Below are 6,644 nucleotides of genomic sequence, written 5' to 3'. Positions count from 1 at the left end.
TCCCTTTAAAACAGCGGAGAAAAGGGGGCCCAAAAGCCTCTAAGATGATATTCATTGGATACCAGAGTGGCATGAAGGCCTACAGGTTTACAAATGAAAACAAAAAGGTATCGTACAGCAGGTCTGCTAGTATATGTGAGCATGGAAGTTGGAAAAGGCTTCACGGGTATGAGAGTGAAAGCCAGATTGTGTTGCCAGTTACCGATGAAATGCCTGAAACAAGTCCAGAGGGGGACGTGAGTGTGAAAGAGGAGATTAGTTCTCCAGCCAGGCAGGTAACACAGGACGCACAGAGGTCTAGTCCTCCTATACGTGTGTCCAGTCGTCCTAATAAAGGTGTCCCACCTCAAAGGTATGGTTTTGAAGCTGCAGCAAACTGTGTGCTGGCTAAAGAGCCAGCTAATTATTCTGAGCTTCTCACTTATGAGGGGGAAGAGAAAAAGGCTTGGCTCGAGGCCATGAAGGCCGAATATCAGTCTCTAACTGACCATGAAGTGTTCACAGTTGTACCTAAGCCAAAAAACACAAATATTATTGGTTGTAGGTGGCTGTATAAGGTGAAACGACTTCCCTCAGGTAATGTGCAGAGGAAAGCTCGCTTAGTAGCCCGTGGTTTCTCTCAGGTACAATTCCAAGACTATGACCAGGTATTTTCTCCTACTGTTAGGCCTGAAACAGTAAAATTAGCCTTATGTAAGGCAGGGGCTCAACACAAAAACATAGATCATTTTGATGTCTGTACAGCTTATCTCCATGCTCCTATACAGGAATGTTTATACATGGAGCAGATACCAGGGTATGAGGTGTCAAATAAACATATGGTGCTCAAACTAAACCGAGCCTTGTATGGGTTGCGTCAATCAGCACGAGCTTGGTTTCAATACCTGTCACAATCACTAAAAGCAGCAGGCTTTGAGCAGGGCAAAGGTGATGCCTGCATTTTTACAAAAATGGTAGGAGGTTCAGAAGTCCAACTCCTTATTTTTGTAGATGACATATTGTGTATATATGAAACAGAAGAACAATTATGTTGGTTTAAACAAATAGTTAAGGATATTTGCAAAGTGAAACATTTGGGTCCTATCTCCAATTATTTGGGAGTGCAAGTGTCCAAAACTGAGGATGGATTTTTCCAACTGAATCAGAGAGATAAAATTACAAAGTTGCTCTCAGAGTATGGATTAACTGAAGCACATGGTGTGTCCACTCCTATGACTACAGGGTATATCAGGGAGCCAGATGATTTTCCCTGGGAAGATGTACAAAGATATCAGTCATTGGTGGGCAGTCTTTTGTATCTCTCATGTTGGGGCCGTCCAGATATAACACAAGCAGTAAACATGCTATGCCAAAGGTGTGCTAAGCCTTTCCATAGGGATTGGATAGCAGCAAAACGCGTCTTGAAATATCTTAAGGCTACTCTCAATTTCTCTTTGGTTCTAAAAGCCACTGAACCTATGCAGATCACTATGTTTTGTGATGCTAGTTGGGCAGATCGCCCTGACGGTAAATCCACTACAGGACTAGCCATATTTGTAGGAGGTGCTCTCATTGCACATAAGACATTAAAACAGTCTTTGTTAGCACATTCATCGTGTGAGGCAGAGGTCGCTGCCATGAGTCAAGGTATCTTAGAGCTGGAAGTAATACAACAGCTCATGTCTGACATGAAAATGCATTGTGCAGTACCTATTGCTGTTTATGGAGATAATACAGCAGCACAACAGTTAGCCCAAGATGGTGGAACCAAAACACGCAGTAAACACATCTTAATCAGGTATTTGAACGTAAGATGTGCTGTAGAGCGAGGATTCATAAGATTGTTTAGATGTACATCTGGTGACAATATTGCAGACATGTTTACTAAAAGTTTGTGTGCTGTACCATTTGAACGATTACGTGATGCCTTAAACTGCTCTCATACTGGCTTGGAGGAGTGTTGATATCTAAGTGTCAAAAGCCAGTGTGCAGAGGCTTTAGATCAGAACGATCAGTATGACAGGTAGACTCATCAGGTGAATGACTCAGCTAAACTCATGCATGTATCTGATTGGGTGTCTACATGTATATATAGCTACCATGTACAGTATGGTTGGGGCTTCTTGCTAGTCCAGGTGTAGGCGAAGCACTTTGTCTCTCTGGACTGTAAACTTGTATATATTGCTCTTTATCCACCTATAAATAAACTGTATTATACACCTTTGCTAAACTAACAAGGTGTGGACTCTTTGTGGATCCTCCTTAAGCTGGTGCAGTCACGCTGAATACACACCCTCCAACAGGCCACTGCCTGGGAACTGGTCTGCGGACCGCATTCCCGGACCCAGCTCTCCATCTCCGGGGGCAGGATGGCCAGGAGTTGCTCCAAGACCACCAGGTCCAAGATCTCCATCTTACTGCACCTTTCTGGCTTCAGCCACTGCTGGCAAAGTTGGTGGAGGCGGCTGCAGACCTCTCGGGGCCCCTCGACCTCCTGGTAGCGGGCGTGCTGGAAGTGATGGGCCTCTCCTACTGAGCTGGTGGCATCCTCATCTGGAATATTTTGCACAGACCTTTCCCAGAATTCCCCACTGATCGCTGCCTCTGTGGCCTCAGGGCCCCATTCTGCTTTTGACCCAGATGAATTCTTTGTTTCCATCTTGGCTCTGGAGCTGTGAAGGCAGAAGGATCTCTGTGCTCCGGTGCTATAAAGTTCCTTTTGAATGACAAGACCGGCCGGAGGGGCCCCGAAGTCCTGCAAAGGCACGAAGAGACCTTGCTACTAAAGGCAAGGAAACTCTGAAATAGCCTGCTCTCCCTCCTCTGTTAATTTATGTATCCCCTTTTTAATCTAGCAAATGACAAGAAGGGATGTACTTTAATTTATGATCTGAAAATAGTAATTGAATTCACAATTTGAGAAAAATAAAAGGTGGCAAGTAGACAGTACAAATGTATAATATATCAAAAAGGAGTTAAATCACGTGACAGACAGATTGCCAGCCCAAGTCCATTTTTATTGAATCTTCATCAGAACCTTTCGGTTTTGTCCTTTTTATTCAAACCACTTCTGTTTTAAAGACAGCCCCATAAAGCAAAGGCCAGAAATTAGTCAGCAAACACAAAAGCTCTCATTATTTTCAAGGACACGTTTAAAAGATTTCACAACAAACTATTAACTTGAAAAAGTCCCCCCACCCAAAACATAACTTATTAATACATAAATAAATATAAAAGGTATACACTTACGCCATACCTTCAAATTAAAAGGGAAAAAAACTTACGTACAAGAATAAAACAGCCCAGTTCAAATCAAGGAGCCAAAAAAGGTCTCTTGCTGCTGGTGTAGGATAACACCAGCCTGGCCTCAAATGAGGACTCGGCTTTTTGTATAGGAGCTGTCCATCTCATCTATGCTGTGCTTATAGAATCATAGGGTTGGAAGGGACCTCTAGGGCCATCTAGTCCAACCCCCTGCACAATGCGGGAAATTCACAACTATCCTCCCCCTGACTGCCCCAGTGACCCTGCTCTGTACCCAGAAGACGGCAAAACCCCTCCAAGATCCCTAGCCAAACTGGCCTGTGCAGAATTGCTACCTGAACCCAAGGTGGCGATCAGCCTTACCCTGGGCATGTAAGAAGGTCCGCGAGAACTAAGCACTGCTGTAGCTCTTCCTGCCCTCCCTCTCATGATCTGCCCAGGTTCACAGAATTCACATTGTGGCTAGATGGCCATCTAGCCTCTGCTTAAAAACCTCCAAAGAAGGAGAGCCCATCACCTCCTGAGGAAGGCAGTTCCACTGAAGGACTGGGGGTTGGGGACCCCTGCTCTGTATGACAGCCCTTCAAGGACTTAGATCCAGAGGAGTTAGCCATGTTAGTCTGGAGGAGCGAAACAGTAAAGAGTCCAGTAGCACCTTAAAGACATAAAGCACCTTAAAACAAAGTTGGTTAGTCTTCAAGGTGCTACCGGACTCCTTACTATTTTGCTTCAAGTACTTGAAGATGGTTCTCCTCTCACCTCTCAGTCGTCTCCCCTCCAGGCTAAACATCCCGAGCTCCTGAATGCTGAAGCAGAACGTGGAAGTTGTGTTTTGGGTACTTATCAGGGACTCCATCCTTGCTCGCTTTGCAGACCAACCCCGGAGCTTCCTGCGCTCGCCATATTTAACGGTAGTTGGAAGGAGCAGCTTTGCGGGTGCCCTGGAAGGCCCAAAAGACCAATAAGTGGGTTCCAGATCCAATCAAGCCTGAATTCTCCCTTGAAGCTAAAATGACCAAACTGAGGCTTTGGTCACATCACGAGAAGACAAGATTCTCTGGAAAAGTCAATAAAGCTGGGAGAAAAGGAAGACCTACAACGAGATGACCGGACTGGATAAAGGAAGCCACACACACCCGTTTGCAAGATCTGAGCAAGTCATTTCCTCAGCAAGTCTTGAGCATGCCCTTTAGGGCTCGCTGGGAAGCTGAATGCAGACGAAACGGGGGGTCCCCTCTGCCGCTGGCCAGGGCAGCCCTACCGTTGCCAACCTCCAGGTGGCGCCTGGACAGCTCCCAGAATGACAGCTGAGCTCCGGGGGCAGAAACCAGCTCCCGGGAGTCTCTGGGAACTGCTCGATCCAGCCTTTGCAACACCAGGCAGCCCCCCGTTAAGGAGCTGGGGAGGGGCTTTTAAATCCGGCTCCCCAAGACATGCCTGATATCCGTGATCTGCGAGCGGGAGGCGCAGGATCCGGCCTTGGGAAGCAACACCCAGGCGGGACTTCTGCCCCCTCTCTGGGGCGTCCTGTTTGCAACGGAAGAAATGCAGCCCGTGCAAGGCTGCGCGCCCCAAGCCCACCGCCCGGGCCGCATTTTTCACGGCTCCGACCCGCTTCCCTGCCCCCCCCCCCCCCCCGCCAATACGTTCGCAGCTCACCGGCTCTGCGCAGGGGCTGCTCCACTTCCTTGCAAGAAAACTGCAGACTCTTTGCAAAAAAAGGGGAAGGGAAAGAGAGGGGGAGGAAGCGCCTGGCCCGCCTCCAACCGCCGCCGCCTTGCAAGGGGGGCCCAGATCGCCCATCGCCGGCCAGGAGAAGCTCGAGGTGGCGCTCGGCTCGGCGCGGCTGCAAGTTTTATTGCCTTTCCAAAACTCCCCAGCAGCACAGCAATGGAGACAATGAAATGCTAAGAAGAAAGGCACGCACCGCTCCGCTAATAAGTCAACCCGCCGAGCCGCAGGGCTTCCTTCCTGCGGAAGATCGACAGGGCGGGGAGGGGAGGGGACATCACGGCCAGGTGCGCTTCGCTGCCTCTTCCCCGCCCTCTCTGCAAAAGGGGCTTTGCGTTTACTTTGGCAGGAGGAACTTTGGCGGGTTCCGTTTTTCTAGCCAGAGGCCTGGCAGAGCCTTTGGCGAACTCAGGGCGGCTCCTAACTGAAGACCAACCGCATTGATGGCAAAGTGGGGTTCCGAGAGTCCGCCCAGCCCTTCAGAGAGGCGGAGGGGAGATCAAATCCCTCTTCTGGGGAAGGTTTCCAGGTGGGGAGGAACGAGGCAGGCGGGTTGGAGGGAAGGGTGCCAACCTCCGGGGGGGGGCGGCTGGAGGCCTCCCGGAATTGCCGCAGATCTCCCGGCCAGAGAGAGCAATTCCCCAGGGCTGCTTTGCAGGGTAGGCTCTCAGGCATTGTACACTGTTGAGGGCCCTCCCCTCCCCAAACCCCACCCTGTCCAGCCTCTACCCCACGAATCTCCCGGGATTTCCCCACCTGGAGCTGGCAACCCCAGTTTTTGAGGTGAATTCCATCATGACTCTTTCCGGAGTAAATTCTCTGTGTGAAGGAGAAAGAGAAAAGTTGAGTTAGGAAGGCCAAGGCGTCAGTCTGCCAAAGGGAAAATTCGTTGTAAGGGGCAGAAACAGAAATGAGCATTTAGACAGAAAGGGGGATAGAAGCGGCCATCAGTTCAAACAAATAAGAGAAGAAATGAAATAGAATGGAATAAAAGTACTCAGGGAGAAGTAGTCTAACTTACAGACAATTAAATGACAAGTGATAATTAAAAGATAAGTTACAATTAACTGATAGGGCACAAAGCTGATAGTCTGATAAAATGCGTTAAAAACAGCCAATTAAAATCAGGGATATTTACAAAGTTCCCTTACTGGATAATACGGTTTCTCATGTCAGATTTGTGTCCATTGGTTTTCTCAAGCAGGGACCGGAATGTTTGCCCAGTGCAGACAGGGTCCATCGCAAGGTTTGGTCCCTGGGTTTATGTTGCTGTGGGTGGTCCATGGTAGTTGCTGAGAAACCATTTGTGTTGGGGGACTGCCTGAGCAGGACAAGCTGCAAAAGGACAAGCTGCAAAACGAAAGAAGATAAGAGCATTACTATGAATAGACTTTAATTACTACAGTGTATAAAGAGTGAGCAATGGTTGCTTTGAAAAAAGAATGGACTCTCATTACTTACCTTGCTTCAGTTATCTGGAGTCGTGTCTTTAAATTGTTATTTATGAAATACAGTGCATAGAGTGAGCATTTGTTGCTCAGGCAGTCTCCTGAATAACTCTGTTTTGCAGTTTGCGGAAAGCCGGGAGAACCGGAGCTTTCCTGACCTCTCCAGGCAGGCCCTTTCATAAGGTGGAGGCTGAGACAGAGAAAGCACGCAGATGGGTAGCT

Source organism: Eublepharis macularius, chromosome 4 (assembly GCF_028583425.1).
Source record: "Eublepharis macularius isolate TG4126 chromosome 4, MPM_Emac_v1.0, whole genome shotgun sequence".
NCBI lineage: Eukaryota > Metazoa > Chordata > Lepidosauria > Squamata > Eublepharidae > Eublepharis > Eublepharis macularius.
Note: the sequence above shows the minus strand (reverse complement) of the source record.